Below are 27,069 nucleotides of genomic sequence, written 5' to 3' on the forward strand. Positions count from 1 at the left end.
TTCTGTTCCTCTGGAGAATGCTGACTAATATACATCCAATATCCCAACCTAGCATTCTTTTTCCTATCTACTGCCTCTGGAAATGACATGTTGGAATATTCCCACCACAGTTGGTGTTGAAAGATCTAATCTATGCAGCTGGTTAAGCTGGATGTTTGGAGGCAGGGAGCCTTTATTTTACAGATTAATTTTTATTTATGTAATTAAAAATGGATCTAACCCAATGAGCCCCATTTTTATTTCTATCACTATTCCTAGAAGGCTTTTTTCCCCTGCCTATCACCATCTGAGCTTAGGTGCAGTAACTATGTTGGAAAAGGCCGAGAGGTAAATCAAGTGACATGACTATGGCACATCCTGGTCTGTCACTTTGGCATTTCTTTAAAAGGAGGGTGAAGGATGCTCCTGTTCTGTTTTTTATCCAGTAGACTGTTTCCTTCCACTACCAGGACACCAGCACACATCCTCCATTAGTAGAATTCTAAAATCCAGTGATAGAATCCTAAAATCAAATGAAAAGCTAATAATCACGTAGAGAACTGAGAATTTCTTTTTTTTCCCTAAGATTAGACAAAAAGGGAAAGAAAAATTTCCTTTAAAGACAGGTTAAACAATTCAATTTATGCACTATAGTCTTGGCAGCTTTTAAAAAGCTACTATAGACATTGTCAAGTGTGATATTTAAGTATTTTTCCCCTATTTCTTCCCCTCAGCAAGAACTTTGTCCTCTTTAGTATAAATATTTGTATAATATTGTTTATATTTCATGAAAATATTCTATTTTCCAGCCAAGTATATATTTGTATATAGGTTTGAATGAATGCAATATATAACTCCTCATATGTTGAAAAGTTGTAGACACTGAAAATTATTTTAAGAATTACAAAAGATACATAATGAATCCTTGACATATTATTCCCATATACAGCATTTCTCTGCTATATCATTCAGATCACCTTGTCCCATGTGGGAACAAACCCATTACCCTGAGGTTCTGCTGCATTCACTTTGCAATTGAAGGGGAAAAAAATACTGTATATGCCAGTTAATCATCCCAGATGTAAGTACCAGCTGCACTCTCCGCTTTGTTTATGAGCATATTTTACTTCAGGTAAACACTGTAATTCTGGCAGAAAACTCTGCTTGATGGATATGAATCCTGTTGTTATGTATTCATTGTTTTTTAAGAACATTTGCATTTGTACAGAAAAGGATGCTGAATTAGAGGAAAGTAAACCTGAATTCTTGTCTTGGCTCTGCCACCCTGATTTTAGGCAATTAGTCTCAGTGTCCACATCTTTAAATTGGAATAATGCTATTTATTCTACAGAGTTGCTATAAAAAGTAAAAGAAATAATTTCTGTGAAGTTTTGCAATACCTGGACATAGCTTTTGCTCAGTTAGTACTGTTTAACCCATTCTCTTCTGTAAAGAAAGTGAGTATAATATTTGTTTTATATTTCAAGTATACCATCAGGAAAAAAATATGGCAATAACCACCAATACTCGGAAGGGTACCCTAAAGGGGAGAGGCAAATATAAAGTATGTTCATATTTGTGTGTGTCTGTGTGCGTGTTTTGTTCTACATTCTGTGTTAAACCCATTCGTCTTAGTTCCAGCTGGGCAACACCAACCGTCATGACTGGGTCTTCTTACTTCCTCCCATATGCCTGTCCCAGATTTTAAGCCCAGTTCTAATCAGCGTGACAAATATTAGCGGAAATATTTCAGAAGTGGTTGACATATAGTCGAGTCATTGTTCTTGGTGGAAATTAATGAATAACTGCCAGTTAATATCTTAATTCAACTCTGCTGACAGAATCCATATGCACAGGATAGTGCTAGCCAGCTGGAGTAAACCCTCAGCCGAATAGAGGATGAGTCATTGATTCATTTTCTCAGGTTTGGGCAGTTGGACTGCAACTCAGAAAACTAAACAAGAGGGAGGTTATGTCTGTCAGGAAATGGGCTGAGAAGAACGAGACATGGAGATCCTTTTTTTTTTTTCCTGTGGAAATTGAAAAAAAGTTAAAGCAAGCAAGGTCAGCAAGGTAAAATTGTTTGGAGAGACATCCATTCATAAAACCAGGGTTCCATTTCATTTGGTCCAGTTACATTAAAGCAGGCAGAGCTCAGGGTCAGGTTCTTCAAAGGGTATGTAGGTAGTCTACTTGGGAGTACTACATATGCAAATCAGGTCCTCTCTGGCTACTTCTCCCTAAGTGTTGCTTGTTTAGGAGGACTTGGGGGGAGGGGCAGGCTTCTCATTCCTAAGTATGGAAAAGGGTAAGAATATCACCACCAAATATTACACATACTCTTCAGCTACTTCAAATTGATGTGGGAAGTGGGCCAAACTGACTTCTGAGTGACTTGGAAGAACTCCATTACTGTTTCTTGGTGCCTCTCTGACAAAGCCAGAGAATCCAAGCCCCAGTCAGAAGGAGCTGGTTTTATCTATAAGGCCTCATGCAGCCCTCACCACTCCTCCTACAGCTTCTCCCAATTACAGATCAACTTGTTTACCATTTTCATAGAGCAACCTGAGCACTCTGCATCTGTATTAGGATCCTCCAAGTTCCTAATATCAGAGGTTTCAATCTCAATGTCAACTTACTTTTTTTTCCCAGCTAATAGATTTGATTTTACTTGTGCACATGAAACACATAAGATTGGTCAAACAGACGAGAAAACGAAACAAAACAAAAACCAAACAAAACAATAAATAAACCCAAGGCCTAAGTGGACCTGCTCCATTTCTAATCTGTGCTGCACACACTGCAGGGCTCCAAATGCTCCCCTAAAATCAGCATTTTCCATGGAAGGGCCAGGAGGATAAATCACACCAATTTGAGTAGTATTGATGGGAAACATCACCCGATTAGGTAAAGGGGTACCTGAGTCATCGGGCAGAAAAGAACAAAGGGAAAAAAAGACATGACAGTAAGAAAGTATATGCTTGATTGCAGTGGAAGAAAGAGAGAGAAAGGAAAGAAGGTTCACCAGTAAACTTCTGGAGGATTACCCTCTCTAGCAATATTTGTATAATGTAATAACATTTTTTTTTTAATCTTTTGCTTGCTTGCCACCATCATTGTTACAAATACCCAAGTAATGGTATAGAGAGGATCACCAATGTACCTGCTTTCCTGAGACAGGCCTAATTTATTTTGTTATTCTAACATAACTTTTTGGTTTGGGTATAAATAATACGGTAAATCATAGGGGAGCTTGGGGACTTATATTTTTTGGGGGGCTCAGATGCTTCAGATAAATGTTTAAGGTTGTCTTTACAGAATATCTCTATGGAATATTCAAGGGCTAACATTTACAAATTCCTTATTCCAGGCCAGGCACTGTTCTGGTAGGCTATGCATACTAACTACTTCCGCCTACTCACAACAACCCCGGGAGGTAACTGTGTTATCATCCCTATTTTACATGAGAATACTGAGGCAATTTGCCTAAAAGCACACAGCAAAAGAGTAGCATTTTTGAGATGTGAATTTGACCCACCTGAATCCAGAGGCCATCATTTAATAACCAAATGCCTTCCAGGTATTTGAAATCAACCCTGTTCTATCTCTTGATTATTCATATTGATTGGAGTAATTAATAATTAATAAATCCCACCAAATATTTTCAAATAAAGCCACAATAAAAGAAATATACACTAATCATTCTTCTCTCCACACTGCCATTTCCCTCACAAATTCATAATAGAGTCATGAACTGGGAATGAAATGACCTAAATTACTTTTAATTTACCAATAAACAGAACTTAGGTAAGGAATATGGCTGATCAACAAACCAGATACTCAATTCCCAGACACACTGTCCCCTGACCCACAGGCACTGCCACAGGAATTTTGGCAACAAGATAAAGACCAGAAGGCCCTCAGAAATACAGTTCCATTTACTAGACAGAAAGGAGAATCCAAACAACTTTCTTTACTAAAACCATATCCTTTGGTCTAAAATTGAAATCTTATGGATTCTTTTGAAACATATATTTAAACATATTTAATCATGAGACTCAAGTGTCTACAGTTCGTATCAAGCTTGATTATCTGACTCCCCTGCTCAAATCAGGTTGGGAGAGTATGGGGACTGTTACATCAATAAGACATGACAGCTAAGTGTTGGAGAGATGACAAATAAAATTCAAAAGTAGATGTAGACACATCTGAGTTCTGCAGTGAAGAATGAGCAATGATGACCCCGAGTAGGCATCACAGAAAGTATTAAGTTATATTCAGCATCTCCTGCCTAATATAATCTCTTGGAAGAGCTATATTTTATTTGCTTTATGAAATCTTGGTGGTTGCAGTTGAGAACCTTAGTTAACTTTCTGGAAGGTGTCTTTGTCTAACGATGTTTATGCAATGTAGGACATTTTTTGTTAATAATATCTGATCTCTAGTAAGTCATCCATCCCGCTTCTGGATGAAATATTATTTACTCTAAATGTGCCTAACAATATTTAAAAGAACCTGACAAATGAAATAGGACATGAAAAGAAAAACCTTTCTAATATATGATTGCCTGCATAGTGGTAAACCTCTAAATGAAAAACTCTAATTTCAATTACCTAAATGTCTTATTTATACAATTTAAAACCAAATGTGTATGTGAAACACCTGGATTATTCAATGAACTTTTGACATTATCTTTATGTGTGGAATTGCATAGATGCAGCCTGAATGGCTGTTAGTAAATGCTTACAAATGTTTTCCTGGCAGGGTAGTGATAGTTTTCCATCTCACGTTCCCCTTCTATAAAATGAAGGTGGTATTAGACACATCATCTGCCTGTCAGGCACTCAGTTTGCTTTAGAAGAGAGAGACATAGGGCAATTTTGTTATAATTCCATGATACAAAAATTATGCCACCAAGAAGAGCTGGGTGGAATTCTGCTTTTTAAGGATAAAGTCTGCTGCAGAGAAATCTGTCAGGACCTCTCCATTTTTATTCCCATTTCTATTTCCTACACTTGAACTTAGTAATCCTTGGTATATTTTGGCAGAGCCTGCTTTCTCCTCAGTTCCAACTTCCCCCTAATAACCTAAAATGAAATTCTATGAAGCTCTATGGAGAAAAATCACAGGATCTAATGGAAAGCTTGCATTAACTATCTTCTGCCTCAAGCTTCTGCTTAATGTTCCAAGGACAAGATAGAGAGTGACATGGAACACCCATGGGGTAGGAAAACAAGATGATGAATACATGCACATGTCTCATAATGGGATATAGAGACAGAAACCAGAATCTTCTTACTATTAGTTAATTTCCCGAAGCATCGGCTTCCTAAAAATAACCTCAGGCTATCTCTTTGGCCAAATTCTTAGACCTGACGTCAGATACTGTATTTAGGACAGTAGCTACTAGGAAGATTTTATCTGCTCATTCAAAATTTCTCTTAACACAGCGACAGGTGATAGTAATAGAAATGAATAAGGGCCGGAAAACTTTAGCAAAAGGCTTGAAATTGCAGTAAATGAAGGGGGGCAGAGCCATGCAGGAGTTAGAACCATTAATGTCCTTATTGCCATCAGGGAACTGGCTTGTTTTTCAGAAATTAACACAATACATACATACATGCATACACACTCTTGTTTGGCATTCAGCCAACTGGGCTTCCAGAAATAGAAATTTGGATTCATTTTAAAATAAATCACCATATTAGCAGTTATATTACCTGCCCTCTTAGATACGCAGCAGATTTAAATCCAGAAGTAAAAGAATTAGAGGTAGGTAATTTTGATCATTATTACTAAATTATTTTTATCTATGGGTTTAATGCTAATCCTTTGTATAAAACAATTTTAGGGGCACCTGGGTGGCTCAGTCGTTAAGCGTCTGCCTTCGGCTCAGGTCGTGATCCCAGGGTCCTGGGATTGAGCCCCGCATCAGGCTCCCTGCTCTGCGGGAAGCCTGCTTCTCCCTCTCCCATTCCCCCTGCTTGTGTTCCCTCTGTCGCTGTGTCTCTCTCTGTCAAATAAATAAATAAAATCTTAAAAAAAAAATTTTTTTTTAAACACTTGAAGAGAGCTAATGCTCCTTTACAATTCAGAGCAGAAGGATATATAATAGAACACTGGAAACATTTGTTTTGTTAATTAGAGCCATCAGGTGATAAAGAACGCTTCTACAGACATGGGCTTGGGGGTGAGTAATTGGTTTGACGTCAACCTAAGTTCCTGCCTGAACAGTTTAGGACGTTATTTCCCCCCAATGACATTAAAGATAGCAGTCTAAAAAGAAACACAATGACTAAGGGCTCTTTTTTTTTTTTTTTACCCATAAGTTCTTTTTTCCATTTGCTGGCTTTCTTCTTTCTTGTCTTTTTTTTTTTTTTAGATTTTATTTATTTATTTGAGAGAGAGAGAGAGCGAGCACATGAGAGGGGGAAAGGTCAGAGGGAGAAGCTGAGCAGGGAGCCCAATGCGGGACTTGATCCTGGGACTCTAGGATCATGACCTGAGCCGAAGGCAGTTGCTTAACCAATTGAGCCACTCAGGTGCCCCTTCTTTTCTTTTTTAAAGCTTTAGTGGTTCTCTGATGTTCTTTTGTATCCTGGCAATTCTATAATGAACAGTGCTTAATCACGGTGAAATTTGAAAGAACTCCCTCAGATTAAAGATAGGTCACTGGAGCTCATTTGATGGTGAAAGCCATGTTCTGTTTACTGTTGGCCTAACTGGCCAGGTGAACTATGGACACGAGGTGTTTGCTTTTCAAGGGACAAGAAGGTGTAAAAATCTAGAGGAGAAAGGACTTTGCCTTTCTTCCCATTGTCTTTTATTCTCAAAGAACCTTAGATCAAGCTAGCAATATCCTTACAGACCTTCTGTCACCTACTGCCTTGTGTTATCATGAAATTTTAAAATGGCTGCCATTTTAAGGACTCACATAGAGAAACCACCAAAACCACCTCAGCGATCAGAGAGGTTAAATAATTGAGTTCCCATGACTCGCAAACAACAGAGCTGAGATTCAAACCCAGTTTACAGGACTGCAAAGCCCTGTAGTCAACCACTGCATCATATGCTTTGCTAAAATGCCAAGGCACCAGTTCATGAATTCCTTCTCATCATGCCTAGTTTCCAAGACTAGATATCATGAAAGAAAACCTCAGTCCAAATTCCTCACTCTATTCCTTGCTTTCCCACTGCCATAGTAGATATGCTAATTAATAATGAAATGTTCTCAAGTGTTTAAAACTCCCTAGTTAATGGCACACGAGGAAGCAACATGGCTAATCTAGAAAGTGAATCTACAAGATGGACAAACACAGTAACACCTTACTGACAGGGAGGCTGCTCGGACCAGACTAAGTCATGTGGATCTTTACACCTTTACAAATACATCTTCAATGAGAAAACTGAGATGACCATGTCTAATTTTGAAAGTTCATTCATATTTAACTAAGTGCTCATCTTTAACACAAGCACATTCTACCACTGTGCAGATTTATAATTGAACAATCATGTCATCTGGAACTATTTACTGTAAAAATATCATTTATTAAAAAAATGTTTAATGAGTGCCTCCCAATGAGGGAAGCACTAGGAACTGAAAAGTGAACATGACACATAGGAATTGTACTGTCATGGTAGCAATGCATGAAATAAATAAGCAAACACAAATAAATCAAAACAAGCGCTAGAAAGGAGACTGAGCTCGAGGGCCGGGCTGGTTAAAGAAAGACTGAAAGCAGAAAATTAGGGAGATGGTTCTACAAAGAGTGTAAAGGGGCGCCTGGGTGGCTCAGTCTGTTAAGCATCCTGCTGTTGATTTCGGCTCATGATCATGAGATCGAGCCCTGTGTGCGGAGTCTGCTTGGGATTCTCTCTCCCCCTCTCTCTCTCTGCCCCTCCCTCCCTCAAATAAATTAATAAATCTTAAAAAAAAAAAAGTGTGAAGAAGAGTATCAGAGTCAGAGAGAGTGGCAGGTAAAAAGTCCTCGAGGTGGCACAGCCCTTGGTGTGTGCTGGGAACAGAGAACAGAGTGAGGCTGAGGGAAGGTGGGAGGAAGCAGGATTTGGTCTTAGTGTGGAGAAGTGGTACGGCATGAGATGGAAGCAGATGAAAGAAGTCTGGTTATGACATCAAGTTCAGATTTGAAGATGTGCAATGAGAATCCACTGAAAGCTTAAGCAAGGGGCCCTTGTGATCTGATCTGCATTGTAAAATATCACTTTGGCAGCTGTTTTGCGGAGAATGTGTTTTAAGAAGGGAAGAATGATGCCAAGGAGGCTAGTTAGGGACGAGTCTAGGTGAGAGATGAGGCTAGCTTGCATTAAGGTGGTATACATGGGGACAGATCGATGAATGGATTTGAGATATATTTTGAAGCAGAAATAAAAGAATTTGCTGAGAGGTTGGATAAAGAAAGTAGAAGGAAAGGAGGAATCAAAATTTTGATTGAGGTACTAGGTGGATAATGATGCCCTTTATGGAAAAGGGAAAGCCAATGAAGTTCTTTTCTAATCCTTTTATGAGTCCAAATTTCAATAGCTAAAATAATTATGGCTACTGATTATTATATGCTTTATCAGACATTTAAAAATACTATTTTAGTTAACCAATTTGCAGTCTTGTACAGCAACATGATAATGGCCATTTTATACATGAAAAAATTAAGTAACTTTTTCAAGGCGTCAATCTGGGAATTAGTAGAAACCAAGTCCATTTGGCTTGGAATTTGGATGCCAAACTTCCCAGTGGTGGAGTTGATGTGTATCTGGCTTTCAATTATAGCTTCATACCTATGCCAGTATCTGGCATAGACAGGTAGTATATTCTTAAAACATATTTATTACCTAAATAAAAACAGGTAATTTCCACTATGCCTTGACGCTTCGCAAATATTTCCAAATAACACTCCCTTCTAAATGACATATTAAGTAGTAATATTATTTAAGTAGATTCATAGGTCTGTCCTTTAAACTACTTCCCCAGTTGGGACCACACAGAGAGAGCTCTCTGTCACTAATGAACTACTCTAATTATATTCTTATCTCTACAGCCTTCTTGGAGAAAGAAAGTCTTAGGAGGGGCTATAAGAATTTCAAATAGGACGCATTCTCAAGACTGCTGTAGGGAGATCTAGGAAATACATGGTCAGAAGGATGGTAGCTGAGGCACAGCCCCCACCTCTGCCAACACCTCCAAGTCTAAGGTCTCTGGACTTGGTTTTTTTTTTGTTTTTTTTTTTTTGTTTTAAGATTTTATTTATTTATTTGACAGAGAGAGACACAGCGAGAGAGGGAACACAAGCAGGGGGAGTGGGAGAGGGAGAAGCAGGCTCCCCGCAGAGCAGGGAGCCCAATGTGGGACTCGATCCCAGGACCCTGGGATCATGACCTGAGTCGAAGGCAGTTGCTCAACCAACTGAGCTACCCAGGTGCCCTGGACTTGGTTTTATTATGGATCCAAGTCCAAGGTCTCTGGACCCTCTGTTTTATTATGAATCATCTTTAGTCTCAGGGTCATGAGCACCCTTACCCTATAGTGCACTCTCACAAGGAGGGCCCACTTCACTGTCAGGGCTTAGGACACCCTAATAGCTCCATGAGTGTTCTTCTTCTGCAAGGAAACCTTCCCGCCTCACATTATTCCAACCACAGAGTCTCAATTTCTGATGGGCCATTCATCAACCAATGCTAAGAAGCTCTATTGAATGTACTACTTGTCGAGATACAAGCTGTTTCTGCACCTCACCTCCAGTCAGATAACAAAAACAAAGGTCTACTGGATAGCAAACAGATTCTTTGCTATTGTCCTTCCCCTTAGCTGTAACACTAGTTTCCCTAAAAACCCAGGCTCAATGAGATCTACTACATGCCTATAAAAATATGCTTTATTCCAACTTGGATTTTACTCCTTTCCTTCCCTTACACAGTATCCAAATTCGTAATCGCTCTTTATCTTAATGTAGGGGATTATGTGTCAGACTTGGAGAGGTCCACTTCAAACTCTGGAAGACCTGAAGTAAACACAGACAGGCCTTGAGGAATATTTTTATTCCTTCTTCAAGAGGTAACACCTGGCCATCCTCATGCTACTTCTGCTTTACTTCCCACCTCTCAAGCAGGGTAAATTTCCTATTATCATTCTTCATAAATACCATCTTCCTCATGGTTTAAGTCCTGCTATTCCTCCAATGACACCCAGCACTGCACACATGCCTACTTCACAAACAGTATGTCATCAGGGTTCCAACCCATAGCAATGAATAAGATTCTCAGCTACATCATTGGGATCAACTGGTGATGGCACTGGGGACAGTCAGAAAGGGATACAATTAAAGAGCATAGCTGGATATCAATATCCATAACCCTGTGGCAAGCTTCACTGCTGTCCATGACATGAAACCCATGCCTCACCTCAGCCTGGTGGAAGAAGGGGCTCAAGTGTAGAATAAGTGTTAGATTCCTCCAGAGGACTGTGTCTTTACCATCAAGAGAAGGAAGGCCATACTCAGTCAGAGCTCCTGGCTCTCAAAGAAATCCCCCAGCAACAAACTGCTATTAACTTCCCACCTACCACTCTACCATCTCCCCTGCTAGTCGTCCAGTTGAGAGGAGCTTCTTTGAGCCTTGGAGTAGCTCCATGGCTTCTCATGCATGTCTTCCTTGGAGCTGTTATCCCCTGCTATCTGCTCCTGTGGTTCATGTTTATGACCCCCCAATTCATATGCTAAAAACCTAATCCCCAGCGGGATGGTAATTAGGAGGTGGAACCTCAGGGAAATAATTAGGCTTGGATGAGGTCATGAGGGTGGAGCCCCTGTAATGGGATATCAGTGTCCTAATAAGAAAAGAGAGACTAGAGTTTGTTCTCTCTCTGCCATGTGAAGATCAGCAGGAAAGCAGCCATGTGTAAACCAGGAAGGGGACTCTCATCAGACACCAAATTTGCTGGCACTCTGATCTGGGACTTCCCAGCCTCCGGGACTTTGAGAAATAAATACTTGTTTAAGCCACCTAGTCTGTGGCATTTTTGTGTTAGCAGTCCAAATGGACGAAGACATGCGGTAACCCAGTGTCTGATTTTGTTAGTATCCCCTGATCTAATTTCCCAGGCTAAGTCTGACATCCTGTCCAGATTCCTTCCCCTTATGATCAGTGGTTGTGCAACTGCCAGTCCCATCTCAGCATGCTCATGAACCATGATGTCACAGAGACAAAATATCTAAAGCTTTTAGAGCAGAAACAAACTTTAGCTCTAAGCCTATCTTCTATGTTTTAAAGAAGATGTGATTTACCCAACATCACAAAGTAAGTTAATAATGACTAGAACCCAAGCCTTCGGACTCATACAACAGTGCTCTTTACACTACCCATGCCATCCCATTCTTAGAAAACAGGTTCCGCAATGGAAGGAAATCCAAAGAGGGTGTATTATTAAAATTTCAGTGTGGGAGCAAATTATTCATCTTTTAAGTGAAGCTCTATTCCAGGAAAGTCTACAAACATTGAAAAAGGATGATAAGTGCCAATGTTTACAGAGAACTGCACCCAGGTATTTTCATCTTTAAAAGTTTCTGCAAACTTGTCAAACTAAATCCTGATGAGATAAGGAAAAATTATTTTTTTCTTTTATTTAAGGCCAATTAACTTAGAGACAAATTTCCACATTTTCTCTGTACTCTAGGAAGGAAAATATATAAAACACAGTTAATGTATTTGGAAGATTAATCAAGTGAGATGTCCCAACCCAATGTGTGTGGAGCAGAGGATTTCTTGCTATTTAAAGTCTTCTAAAAGTTAAAAGCCTACCAATCTGCTCCAAAGTTGAGGTTCACTCTCAGGGTCAAATATCTCTGGCTACAAAGTCCTTCCCTATCCAAGCACTTCTTTCTATGAGAATCAGCTCTGCTGTGTTAGGAGCAGTGCAGGCATCATTAAGAGCATGTTCACAGATCCATTTTAAAGGTGAACAGTCTAGATCCCACGTATTCATGAAGCAAATCAACAAAAGGACTAAAATTGAAACTCATATATCATAATATCATTCCTTATTGGTCAACTTTGATTGTCATGAACATTTCTGGTGGTTTTCAAGTCCAAATTTTCCATAGAATTTTGAATTTCCCTATCATTTATGTTGCTACGAAATCAATGTCTGTACTTAAAACGTACACCTAATATAAGGCCCTTATTTAACAGGTACATAAAATTTTACACTCTTTTTTTTTTTTTTTACCACCAGTTCTTATGCTGCTGCTGCTTTCAGAGCGGCTCACAGAGACCTTAGAATTATATCACTGATTTCCCCCAGAAGGCTTAGCTTGGACCAATCTGATCCTAGCAAATAATTTCCCTTGGTGATAATCTACCCATTTCTCAGTTAATAAGTCTTTTCTCACCAACTTGTTAATTACAGACTTGAGCAATAAGTTAAAAAACAGAACTTCATGAGGCTGGAGTTCACTATATGCAGCGCATGCAAGTCACGGAACTCCTCCTCCCAAGACAGGTGAAGGATGGCCAAACTGTCAGGACTTTGAGGTATCAGCTAAGTCATCACCAGGGTGACTGCTAGCCGGTATCACTGGTTAAATCACAGTCGAGGGGACAAGTGGTTTTGACAGCCGGGAAGACACCTGAGGACTCGGGACGACATTGGAAGTAGTTTGAGATACACTCCCTGTTCTTTGGTGCGGCACTTCTTACACCGTGTCCAGAATCTCTTTCTCACCTTGGCCTAATGTGTGTTCACAGCTCTACTGTCACTTGTGAGCGGTTTTTCTTAGCTGAATGTTCTTTCATTATGAGATGTCCATTTGTGTGCTTAAAGCCCAGATGCATAATGACTGCACTATCTCCCGGTGAACCGTACACCTTGGTTTTCCCAGGACAGTCTCAGTGTAAAGCCTGTTTTCCCAGGATAATTGTTAAGATCTCCCCCTTTCATTCGCCAGGATGAACGTTACATTATATCGTCCAATGACCCACTACGAATGACCAGTAAATTATATGGAATCCTTCCAACAAGCATTGGTCACACCAACAATTTGATCACTGAAAATGTTTTCCTTTCACTGATTATCATTTTGATTGAAGTCTCTTTCCAGACGGGCTTGTCACAGCTGTGTTCCTCTAGAGCTTTTTTTCTGTCTTCTACATTATTGTCTCAGGCTTCAGCCATAGAGGATAAAGCCTACATAATTCCATTTTCACCTTTGATGCTCTTAACCAAGTGAAAAAAATTATAAGTGATGGTAATCAATGTAAATCTGGCCATCGTTTGGATCATCTCAGCCTCAGAAGAGATATGAGTCTCACGACTAAAAATAAAGAACATCCACAGTTTTATAGTGATCTATAAAAAAAATGCCAAAAAGCATAGCTTTCATGACATTTCGTGCAGTATCCTTTCCCACCTCTCTCACACATAGTATTTTTTTTTTCCTGCAGGCATTCAATAAGGAAAAGATTGTCCTCAAGTGATTTCATCTTTACCTATTCCACAGTACCAAAGATTAAAGCAATTTCAACTCTTTGCCAAAAGAATACAACTGTAATCATAGATTTTTCATTAAAAAGATTATCAAATAACTTTGATAAAACTAGTAAGAATTGTGTCTGTGTTAACGATCAAGACAGAACCAGAAAAACAGGCTAGCATAATTATTGTAGTGAGACCTAAGCAATGATTTGAAGGAATCATTTAGAATGGAATGTAGTCAAGTGGTAAGAAAGGAGAGGGAGCGGCATGGAATCAGTACCTTCCAAAATTGCTAGAAGACACCAAAGACATCTCCTCTTCTGCCACACACCTCTGAGAGACAGGTGTCATCTGTATTCTTCAGTTCAGAAAACTGAGACCAGAGAGACTCAAGCATTTTCCAAGCCACACAGCCTCCACGAGGGACATAAAATAACTGCTTAGTTCTCATCACTGCTGAGTGATGAATACCTGAGTTGTAAGACAGGCAGACTCTCTATGTGTTATCTTTAATAGAGGAACAGTTTCTGAAGAAGATGAAAGTATACAGGTATCCAGGTGTGTGTAATAAAATTTGCTCAAATTCTCTTCCTTAGAATCTAAAGTCGGTATAGGGTTCCTTCACAACATTCTTTATTTGCCTCCCTAATAAACACAGTTTATTTCCTTCAACTGAAAAATAGCAGAATTTTAAAATTAATCAAGATGCTACACCTAGGAAGTAGCCTCAGACTGAAACAACTTCTCATTTACATGGGACAGTCACCTATAAATCAGGATGTTAATAGAGAACATTGTGACAACCTATAAGGCAGATGAGAAAGGATGCAGGGACATAATTAGAAAAACTTGTATTACAGAAGGTCATTCTTTCATGACCAAGGACACAATTAGACACTGGCCTATTGTAATCTTTGTACAATGGAACTGAGTTTTGACCAAAAGTTGCTGAGTCTCATAGGACAATTCTCAGTGATGATGAGATACCAGACATGAACATTCTCAGTTAATCTCAGAGGTCTGATATAGGCAGTTAGTCCTTAAATATCTTTTTGTATCAAACCTTAGGTCCCTTGTGAATAATAATTATTTTATTTTATTTATTTATTTATTTTATTTTTTTAAAGATTTTATTTATTTATTTGACAGAGAGAGAGATAGTGAGAGAAGGAACACAAGCAAGGGGAGTGGGAGAGGGAGAAGCAGGCTTCCCGCAGAGCAGGGAGCCCAATGCAGGGCTCAATCTCAGGACCCTGGGATCATGACCTGAGCCAAAGGCAGACACTTCATGACTGAGCCACCCAGGTGCTCCAATAATAATAATTTAATGAGAGTAGAGATACTTTAATATATGTTCATTGACAAAATGACATATGTACATATGTACTCAGAGACCATTTGCAGAAACTCCAAAGTCTAGAAGGTGAGAACTACTAAGGAAGATCATGTTATATAATTACAGTTCAATCTTATAACTATTTTCAGTAATTTGTCCAAGAGCATCTGGTTGTCTTTCTAGGATCATACACCTATGTTAATAGCTTTAAAACCTATATTCTGCTTCCCATACTATTTGCCAATCATCCATTATTTAATCTATTTGTCATCTCCAGAAAGTCTTTTACATCTTCTTGATTCATATCTTGCCTTTTTTTTTTTTTCCCTTTCATCTCTTAAAGCATATCCAGTCTACATTCCAATATGGATCATTGGATACAGAATTAGAGCATTCTAGAGCTAACAAGAATTTCATAAGATCGTCTAATACAACTTGCTCATTTTAGAGATGAGTGAATTGAGGCTCAGAGAGGATAAATGACTTTTTGACATTGTATAGATAGGAAGTGGCTGAGCAGATTTCATAAGCTAGTGTTCTTTCTCCCATGCCAGTGTCTATAAACAGCACTTAATCATACCATAATATTTGTGTGGAAACAGTCTAGAACATTGTCAAGAGCATGGACTCTGCAGTCAGATTGCTAAGGGTTCAAATCCTAACTCCACGCCCTGATATTTCCATTACCGTGGTCAATGAATCACTATTTATATCCATGTCCAGACTATGGACAGATCTTATGTATTATTTACCAATCATATTTCCATAAATCTTTACTAACCAATTGCTACAGGCCAGGCTCTGCCAGGTGCTAGGAATGCCAGTAGAAAGAGTCATGATACCAGCCTTCAGGGAGTCAGGCATCCAAAAAAATCACAATGCGGAATGAGAGGTAGCATAAATGGGTATTGCCAGAAGAACAGCGGCCTTGGAGAGACCAGGAAAGCAGCCTGGTTCACTTGGGCAGGTTGGGGTGCCTCATAGAGAAAGTTGCACTAGATTAGAGCCTCCAACACTGACTATCACCCCAGTTTTAAGTGTTGTCTCTAACACAGAATAGCACATAAGGACATGTTTGTCAAACAGATGAGTGGAATTTGTCTTCCCTGGACTACAATAGGGGAAAATAGACACTTAAGAGAAATACAGGAAGAATGCACTTCTTTCAATGTGATGGACTCTCGAACTCCTTAGAAAGAGCCCTCACTTACCCAGGCAATAGCCATTTATTGAACTCTCCATGAGGCTCTTCAGATTGTCTGAGGCTGCAGAGCTTCCAGCACGTCTATGCATATAATGCTGGGAATTCGTATAAAGCTAAATAAAACTTGTTCCCCCAAATTTGAGGTCTGAAGAAATATTTCTTAATATACTTTTCAGGGGTGCCTGGCTGGCTCAGTTGTAGAGCATCAGACTCTCAATCTCAGTGTCATGAGTTCAAGCTCCACGTTGAGCATGGAGCCTACTTAAATATATATATTTATATACATATAAATACACACACACACACACACATGCACTTTTTAAAACCTAGATGAGCCTATCTATTCAGTTGCAAAATAAACCCAGGGAAGACCTCTCCCTGTTGCATTAAACAATACCCCTGAAGTACCTTTCTTCAGACAATTAAGCAGCCTCTGCTCTGAAGAAAGGTTTGGTGTGACAGGCACACCTCCCGCCAAGCAAATTCTAAGGCAGATGCATGAGTGGACTTGAAATATCTCAGAAAGGACCTTTCCCTTTTAAAAGGTCACTGTGCAAAACACAATAAAACTGTCTACTAGAGCATACTCTTCTTCCAACTGGCACGCTTCAAAAGTGCATGAACCGAGAGGCTTCTTTGTGCTCCACACCTGGCTAAGAGGCTTTCAGAATTTCCCAACTTCTTCAGTACTCAGATGTCTGTCATGTAATATCATTTTCCGGCAACTCTGTTCTCCCCTCCACAACCCCCTCTTGTTACTGTTTTAACTAGATTTTATTTTTTTACAACTTCTTCCTGTGATTTACATTTTACCATGACACAACATGGAGTGTGGCTCCCGTTTCTCACTCGTGGCAGAGGCATTTTTTTCCCCTCCCCTCTTTGATAGAGCAAGACTCTTTCAAGAGTTCACCTGGCCAACAGCTACTTACTCTGCCTCTTTGCTTGACTAGCCTGTTGGCGGGCCTTCACCAAAGTCAAAAGCACTGAAATGTGACTTCCCTCTTTGTGACAGGAAACACGGAAGTAAGTCAGCAAACAGCGGATGACTGGGGACTGAAGTCTGCCGTAATTCCTGGTCATCTACAGTGCTTGTTTTAGTATAGGTGCTGCCAAAGCAAGCTCCACAGGGCTGGCTTTGAAATGCCACCAGTAGAAAGGGAACATGGCATACTACACCATTACGTAACAAACTAGTGTAACGGTTAGTGTCTATTTTTACAGATCACAAGAAAAAGGGAGCACATCTGGAATTGTCTGTAGTTACTGCAGTGTCTTAGGGGAAAATATGTACATATCAGGTAAATAAAGGAAGCTCAGAAACAAATGTGACCACAAAATGATACGGTGAAAAATAGGTATTGGGGCAAGAGGAACTCCAGGGATCAGGAGTGTATTACACTCTCAGAGGTAATCAGAAGTACATTAGCGGGCGCCTGGGTGGCTCAGTTGGTTAAGCGACTGCCTTCGGCTCAGGTCATGATCCTGGAGTCCTGGGATCGAGTCCCGCATCGGGCTCCCTGCTCGGCAGGGAGTCTGCTTCTCCCTCTGACCCTCCCCCTCTCATGTGCTCTCTCTCATTCTCTCTCTCTTAAATAAATAAATAAAATCTTTAAAAAAAAAAAAAAAGAAGTACATTAGTAATGGATCACAGGGCCAGGGCTTTAAAGGAAGTATTTTAAATCCTAAAAACAAAAGAAAACAAAACCCAAACCAAACAAACAAAATACAAAGGAATGAGTCCATTCACTGATTGATAGATGTAGTGATACTTTGGGTAAGCAATTACTATGATTCAGGAAGACATATATTTCTGCCTCTACTCCTTTCTACTAAATATTTATATGTTAAATTTATTAATATATTTACATTATATATTAATTACATATAAACATATTATTTCTATAAAATAAATATACAGCAGGATAAAAAGGAAGAAGTGCATAACAGCAATGGTGGGTGGGCTCTGTGATGGTGGTGATGCAGGCAGAAGAGTGGAAGGGGCTGTTAGGAAGAATAGGCAGAGGAAGCCCCAGTCCAAACTACACTATACTGTGACTGCAGAATTGATGATGGTGAATGTATACAAAGGAATCTCAGGAGGCTTAAGGGCAGAAATGGAAGGCATGACTGCAAATAGAACCCAATATGAGTTCTGTAAATGAAACAGTTATGTGTACTGCTGTCTTCAGTCCATTGTCCATTCTGGATCCCAGGAAACAAACAGCTGGATTAATCATCCCAAGCAAATAAAAAAGTAATAATGATCATGATAATGATAATAATCCAAAATCAAAATCCAAAACAAAAGAAGAACTATTGACAGTTCTCTAAAAAAAAACTTCTCTAAAAAAAAAAAAAAAAAAACTGAAACAATTCCCAGGAGAAAAAGAATTAATTATATGTTGTCATCTAAGAATAACAATTTCTCATTCTCTTATGGCGATGACCCACTGATGCCAAATCATACCTCTTTGCCCTCTTGGGATAACTGATCAGCCTCCCTTCTCTTTCATTATCCTGGAATCCACACTCAGGATAGAAACTGTAAGAATAAACATTAATAGAAGAGCAAAAGAAAACCACTGTTTTTTTAACTTTACCAACCAGATAATCAAACATATCACATGTGTCAGGCAACCTTTATGGATAAAGACTAAGATAGGCAAGCTGAAAAACAGACAATTTAAGAAACAGAAAACAGGAAAAACAAACAAACAAAACTTGGTGAACTTAGACAAATTGTTGAAGCTATTGCAACTAAAAAATGCAAACAAAAGTCTTTTGAAGAGAATTAAAATAAAACAAGAAAGAGTATTTAGAAACTAAAACATGGGTGTTGAAATAAACCAAAAGAGTAGAGAAAGACTAAACAGACAGCCAGGAGATTCTTACAAATAGAGACTAACCTTAGAGGACAGAAGTTATGAGAGAAGATAATTCTGGAAGATCTAACATCCATGTATTAGGAGCCACAGAAAGAGAAGAGAGAAAATGGAAAAGATGAGTCATTAAAGAAACCATAGAAATAGACTTCCCTTAGCTGAAGGAAGCCACACATCTAGGGACAAGGAAGTCTCACTGAGTGCAGATCATAACAAATGCAAAAAATATTCTCAAGGGTGTCATTTTAAACATAAAATCAAGTGAAATAATGAAATGATCCTAAAAGTTTTTAGAGAGAAAGAGGAAGAGTCAGCCTCAGCCTGGTACTTAAGTTCAATGACAATGGAGCAGACCTTTTAAGGTTCAAAAGGAAAACTCTTTTCAACCTAGAATTCTACATTCAGCAAAAATATCACACAAATACGAGTCTGTGCAAGAACCAGGATATTTCCTATATTCCTTTTTTAAGGAAGTTACTTTATGATGTATTATAATAAAATGAGAGGATAAGCTAAGAAATACAAAGATAGTGAAACAGCAGCTTTAACCAAACAGAACTTGAGAAGTCAGCTGTGCATGGGCCACAGGGGCCCACGAGCCCAGCGAGGAGCAGGAAGAGTTGGACTCAGAGGAAGATTCCCAGGAGTCAGGGAAGGCAGATCAAGGAGACTAAATGAAATGAAAGAGGGTAAAAAGTAAGATATGATAAAGGATGATAGAATGCATAAAAGATGGGCGCCTGGGTGGCTCAGCTGGTTAAACGTCTGCCTTCATCTCAGGTCATTATCCCAGGGTCCTGGGATCGAGTCCCGCATCGGACTCCCTGCTCGGTGGGGAGTCTGCTTCTCCCTTTGCCCTTCCCACCCCCTAGTCATTTGCTGTCTCTCCCTCACAAAAATAAATAAAATCTTCAAAAAAAAAGAATGCATAAAAGAAATGAGGCTTAATCTTAAGCAATTAACTAAATGTAAGAAAAAAAAAATCACTGATTTGAGAACTTGCACGCTAGGAACCTTTTTAGTGAACTGGAGGTCATGACATTGGACCTTTCAAGTTAAAAAGAAAAGCTTGAGCCTAACATTCTTCTTTGTCTTAATGTTAAATTATATTTATGTGGTCATAATAATGTTAATTATTATGAACTGTTTATTGCTCTACTTTTAAAGGTTAACCTTTAGACAAAGACTTGGTTGTATTTTTAGCACAGAGTGAAAAGAGAGCGGTTGACAGAAGTAGGACCTGAAATAAGAAAGAAAACATTGGGGAAAGTGTGAGAGACTAAGAGCCTCATTTTATCTCATGGGGAATAAGAGAGGGTTGCAAGTACTCACAGTAAGAGAACAACTTTAAGGATTCTATGTAAAGCCTACAATTATGTTCGAGTTCGATTAACAATAGGAGAAGAAGAGAATGAAGTACAAATCAGCAAAATCCCCATCTTTCACAGGGCAGAGTGAATTTACTAAATCTGATAATTTACTAAATCCGATAAGGATTAGTTCTCTACTAGGTTGCTTGAAATAAGAACCAGCAAAAACTTTAAAATAAAAAAAAATAAATAAGTGAAAAATGTACTTCTAGGGAATAAGCATGAAATTGGGGAAGGTGGAGCAAGAGACTCTTGTTTCTTCTCATCAGCACCGCTTAATGTGTATACAGGCCTGTGTGCACCACATAATGTATATATCGGCCTGTAATACCCTGATCATAAATAAATATGTACCTGTGTGTATAATACTTTTCATAGTAATTATTGAGTATTTTCTGTGTGCAACACATGCACCAGGTAAAGCAGGATCCCTTATTTATTGTATAGGCTGTGTATAACCTTTCTATGTAGGGTATTTATATTTTTATTTATATACACTCTCTCTATATAAGCACTTCTCTTGAGTTTTGGTTTTCAGTTCCTGAAGTTTTCCTTCTTCTTTCTCTATCAAATTCCACCATTAGCAAGTAAGTAATCAAGGTTAAATACAGTCCTTCCCTGTGTTTGTTTGTTTGTTTAGTGCAAAAACTCTAGAAAGGTATAAATACTGGGAACTTGAGGATGAGGTGTCACTCACTAAAAGGAGGCTAAACAGCTCACAAAAGGTAAGGTGAGGAGTTATAAAGATATTTTGCTTACCTATTTCATTAAGGTCCTTTATCTTCCTAGACTTTTAGTTTTAGAACCCAGTAGGTAATTTGCTTATACTCACACAGAAAAAGTAGAAAGTTCAAAAAGACTGAACTGACACTTAACCCAATGACCTAGAGGACAGGGCATGTTTATCAAACCAGTCTCTTGAAGTTGGAAGTTTAAGAAACATGGAGGGTCCAGGTAGGGAGTGGTAAAAGTCTCTGACCATGAAACATCTCACTCAACTGTCTTCATGTCTTTTGTTTTGACAAATTCACACCCAGTGGCCCATATTAATGAGGTGGCAATTAAATCACAAGACTAGTCAGAAGCTGAAGGATGATTTTTAGGACAAATGTTTACCGTTCCAGGCCATGTGCAAACCTTTGAACCTTTGTGAAGTTCAAACATGTAAGACTCAGTGTAAAGCATCAGGCCATTTTCCAGGGTAGATCTCAATACAAAATAAATAAATGGCAAAAGAAAATCAATAACTGATCAAGTACAATGTTGTTACATATTTACAGCTTCAAAATTCCAGATTATCTTAATCTTTGATATAAACACAAACTCTCCTTTAAGAGATCAAGTGTTACAAGTTATAAGTGCTTATCATATTGGATTAGGGAAAAAATGATTACATTTGGTCATGGGTGAAAGATAATGAGATTATTATGATTTTTGTTATCTTCATTTTGAAGAAGCTGATATCTTTGAATGTGGGTACCTGAAAACCATATTGGTGACACTTTGTATATCTCCACTTGTGTTAGGAGATACAGTAAGATTCTGGAGTCGTTCCATTAATGCTCCCAGGAGCTGTTGAAAGTTAGTATATTCACTTATTTGAAAAACTACTTGCATCCCCCAAATCATCTCATAATTTCTTTACAATCTCCAAAAAGGGAGAATCAAAGTGTTTTTTGTTTGTTTGTTTGTTTTTTTACTTCTTTGGGAATTCTTTCTTTCTGCCTTTCTTTTTCAAATAAGCTTTATTTTCATTTCAATTTGCATTAAATATCAGGGGCTGAGAACCTATTACTTCCCCTGATTCTCACAAACCTGCCTCTTTTGCCATTTTGGGAAATGTAGCAAAGAAAGAGGAGTGCTTTCAGGGCCAGACGGCTGCAATGAGTTGATTTCCAGGATTTAAAAATAAAGAATATGATTAAACAAATGTGGATTTAGAGAAAGAAAGTACACATGTTTGATTTGAGCATTTGGAAATACCCCAACTGCCCATAAAGATTATGTGGAAGTAATCTTAAGGCTGCAGGGCTCAAATGTAATTAAGAGTGGATGATTTAATACTATGGTAGACAAAAGCCCAATCAATTGTATCATGTCCTTTTTTTATAAAGAGGTAGTTGGTCAACAACAGCATAGGAAAAGGAAAGGCAGGAAACAAACACTATATTGTCTACTTTGGTTGTAGGGACTACTGCAGTAAGTATAGTTTTCTTGGCAAGGCCAGCCTGGTAGAGGAGAGAATGTTAAAACCATCTTAGTTGGAAGATAAACATAAGATCAACTCATTCCCATTGTTTTGAATCCATAGTCTCTAGCAACTTTCAGAAAACTTGGCATCCTCTGTCATTAATCTGTAGGAAGAGAATGGATTTGTCGGGCCAACTCAAGTAACTTTCTCATCAGACAGATGCAGTTCTCATTATAAGTTTTTAATTTGGCATTCTGATTATAGCTTAAATTCCCATGTTGCTTGTCTAAGGGGAGAAGATTCTGTGAACTATTATTGACTTGAGCATCACAACCTATTTAACAGTTGTATTTATCACTGTAAATAAAAACCTTGGCATTCTGATTCGTATTTAATACGATATGTGTACTGTGTTAACATATATCTCATTCTGAAAGATGGAACCACCTCTACCTGGTCTGCTAACAAAATCATAGTTCTCAGCCTACAGTCCCAAGGGAATCTGACCCTGTATTACGTCATCAAGAAAAACACCACCATGTGGTCTATCTGGACAGACAATACCTGAGCAAGTCTTCCTTCCAGTCTCAGTATATCTTTGAGGTAAAAGATATAAAGAAGAAGTATTACTTTAAAAGAGCCAAATGAGTACATAGCTATTCAAAGCAAGAAAATGTGTCAAAATATGTAGTATGCCTTCTCGTGGGCTTTGTGACAAAGGAGGAGGGAAGGAAGAGAAAAATATGGAAGCAGATTATGTAATCTGCCAAATGTAGTTATAGTAGCTTTAGGTTCTTCTATATTTGTCTTCTGAGAAATGCTTTCCCTTACTGTAATCTCTAAAACAGTAGCTAGATTTTCAATGGAATTACATATGAAGAAGTAGAGTGGGGATAGAGCTTAGTCAAGCCACTTATAATAGATCTTTTATAATGATAGATTATATTGATGCCCAATGGAAAATTACTCAATTTTGGATGTGGCTGACCAGTGTCAAACAAAAAATTTTTGCACTTACCATATTAAATAGATATTGAAATATATTGCATATGGAAACAGATTTTCTTCTCAGAGTTCAAATATTACACACGAAGAAATATTTGCTTCATAACTATCATAGATTGTGTCTTTATTCAAAACCTTTGAGGAAGAGTAACAACATTCCAGCCGGCTAGTCCAAAACATGGAAGTTAAGGCTGCATTTAGAAATAAATCTGCTTCACAGAATCAGACCTATAAATATAGAGAACAAACTGATGGTTGCCAGAAGAGAGAGGGGTGGAGGGGTGGGCAAAATGGGTGAAGGGGAGTGGGAGTTACAGGCTTCCAGTTATGGAATTAATAAGTTATGGGAATAAAAGGCACAGCATTAGGAATATAGTGAATGAGGAATGATATTGTAATAGTGATCTATTGGGACAGATGATAGCTACACTTGTCAACATAGCATAATGTATAAACTTGTCAAATCACTATGTTGTATATCTGAACCTAATGTAACATTGTGTGTCAACTATACTCAAAAAATATATAAAAATAATAATAATTAAAAAAAGAAATGTCTTCTTCATAACAGAAATGGTTGCTTTTGAGACCATAAACACCTGAATCCAGCTCTACTTATGACAGATATTATATCAAAGAAACAAAGAAGCCTCAGGGTAGGCGATGCCAATACCTTGATAAATCAGGGGTTTCTGATTGCTTTTGGCCTAAATTACCCAGTGAATTGCCAGAGTATAGCAACAGTGCCAACAGCCCCAGCACCATAACCAGCAGATAAATCAGAGGATAGAATGGAATTTCCAAAACACGGTCAAATTTTTTCTGGTTTTACTTATAACTTTCAAATGTCATCATCTAAATGCTTTCAAAAACCATATATTATTAAGTCTATGTGTTCATATAGCCATGGAGCTTAAAGCTTTTGTTAGTAACTATAAGCTGCACCTTTTTCTCCCCTTGATCTATTCTTTTTTTTTATTATGTTATGTTAATCACCACATCATTAGTTTTTGTTGTAGTGTTCCATGATTCATTGTTTGCATATAACACCCAGTGCTCCATTCAATACGTGCCCTCTTTAATACCCATCACCAGGCTAACCCATCCCCCCACCCCCCTCCCCTCTAGAACCCTCAGTTTGTTTCTCAGAGTCTATAGTCTCTCATGGTTCGTCTCCCCCTCTGATTCCCCCCCTTCATTTTTCCCTTCCTGCTATCTTCATTTTTTTTTAACATATAATGTATTATTTGTTTCAGAGGTACAGGTTTGTGATTCAACAGTCTTATACAATTCACAGCGCTCACCATAGCACATACCCTCCCCAATGTCTGTCACCCAGCCACCCTGTCCCTCCCTTGATCTATTCTTAATTGTCACATGCAATTGATCCTTTACTCAATAAGCATTCATTCATTCAAAGTACTAGATGAACATTTAGGCCAATACCCTTTGGGAACCAAAGGCAAAGACTTTGACCACTGCACTCAAAGAACTCATAGTCATATGACCTTCTCTAATTACACCCACCACGCAGTATCCATTTTATTAGACTGCTGGACATAGAGTAATGCCATTAGATTTTCCTCATGTTTCTACATTATTTCCATGGCTACATTGGAAATTTCTGTATATACCACAGTATACAACACAGTGATGGGCCAAAAGAAGCCCTCCAGCAGTTCTTCAGTTCTGATTAAGGGATAAAACACCACCTTTAAATTTAACTGGAGCAATGTACAGCAAGCATGGTCATATTTAGGGTATATAATACAGAGCATTGTTACATTCTATATTAGCTTTTTTTACTAAATTTTTTATAATGAGTCAATGCTACATTTGAAATCAGAAAAAATAATCAATAAAAATTAGGTAAATGAAAGTTAATGAGAAAAACCTGGTGAAAGTTTCAAGTATGTTTGTGCTCTCCCACAAACAACAGAGATGCAGTAATTGTCACAGAATTTGAAGAACATTCAGTTCAACGTAGAAAAAAAATTCCTTAGCAGCCTGAGAAAGTGAACTGCTACTCACCATGATTCCTCATAATTCTTTTTTGCTCATGGATCTCACCTACTAGAAACTGTTATAACAACAGAGATGCAGTAAAAGCCCTTTGCAATTCACCTTTAATCTTTGACCCTTGTCATGTCTGTCACTTTTAATACATGTGGTCTCTCCATGGTATTAGCGGACATGTTTGATAACTAAACATACCATGTCAGAGGCCACCCAGTAGCTTTCATGATGAAAAGAGGCTTTTTCATCAAAAGCATGACCCCCTCATCCTGGTTGCTCAGTTCAATTCTAGAGCTGCAATTATTACACAAAGCTGAGCGGCTGACTGACCAAATGTGTGCTGCTCTATCCAGAGTTCTGGGGGCTCTGCCTATTAATTCTATACTCAAGCCATAGCTACTGTGAAAACATTATTTTATTCACTAATTCTTTCACTCATTCAGCATATGTTTATAAAGTACATAGCTACCAGGCATTATGCTAAGCTTTGAGGATTCATGGCAAACAAAATGAAATGGACACTGCCCTCACACATCTTTTGGTCAAATATGTACACTCAGCAGCATCATTTCTATAGTCAATCCAGTCAGTGAGGTAATCTCTATCACCTAGCCATTAAGGGGTCTCCAAAATGGATCAGCATCAATCATTTCCTATGTTGGTATCATTAGTCTTATGTACTCTAACCAAAGAATGGCTTTCTCCTTTCAAGGAAATTTATTTTGTGTTTATTACCAAGGTCTTCTGTGTATATAGGTGTATGTGTGTGTTGGGGGAGAAATATAGCAATCCATATCAGTCAGATCTAATGTAAGGATCAATATGGTGACAGAAGCAGTTAACCTTACCTTTTTCAATTTTAATCTGAACATCTATGGCAAACCCCAGTTCTCCTCAGAATATTCATACTGAGTATGAAATCCATAGGAATAGGATGTAACAAAACTAATAAAAATTATGACAAATTGACTATGATTTAATTTTTTCATTTTTGTGTTAGCCTATAAGAGACACCTCTCTGCTATTCACAAAAGGAAGTAAGCAAAGTTTTTTTCCCCACATTTCTAAACTCAAGACAGAACTTGAATTGATTTTGTTTATACACTCAAAATTAAACTTTTAGACTATACAACTTGCTAAAATTATAGATTCTTAAATCTATATACAAGGTGAATAATTCCTAACCTGTTTTTATAGATTTGAAAGTATAAAGAACTTGAATTAGTTGTATAGCTAAAGTTAATGAAATACCCAACCACGTGGCTATTACAGAGATGGAAGCTGAAATTCGATTTTCATTTTGGGTTTCTCTCCTGTTTTCTGTATCTTTTTGTGTCCTACTATCTACTCTGTTCCCCCTCCTGTACATCCCACAGGCAACTCAATATCTCAAAGCCACTTGCATTCCCTTGATAAGAACGACTCTTCCTCCTGTGTATCATGTTGCTTCAACCCACCATGATACCAAGGTACAGAAATCACGGTACCATACTGAGTCTTCTAACAGTAAATTCTACTCTTTTAATGTCTCCCCAAGCTGACCATTTCTTCACCTCCCCATAGTAAATGTGCACATATCTCTCTTTAATTTAAAATCCTATGT

The 27,069-nt window shown here is 38.3% G+C and overlaps 1 protein-coding gene across 1 annotated transcript in view; it reads right to left on the bottom strand.

Moving 5' to 3' along the window:
* NRG1 (neuregulin 1) overlaps positions 1-27,069 on the bottom strand; it is a 1,093,773-nt gene that overhangs the window by 607,536 nt on the left and 459,168 nt on the right. The window lies entirely within an intron of this gene.

The sequence above is a fragment of the Mirounga leonina genome, unplaced genomic scaffold, assembly GCF_011800145.1.
Source record: "Mirounga leonina isolate KUSES-001 unplaced genomic scaffold, KU_Mleo_1.0 Mir_128, whole genome shotgun sequence".
NCBI lineage: Eukaryota > Metazoa > Chordata > Mammalia > Carnivora > Phocidae > Mirounga > Mirounga leonina.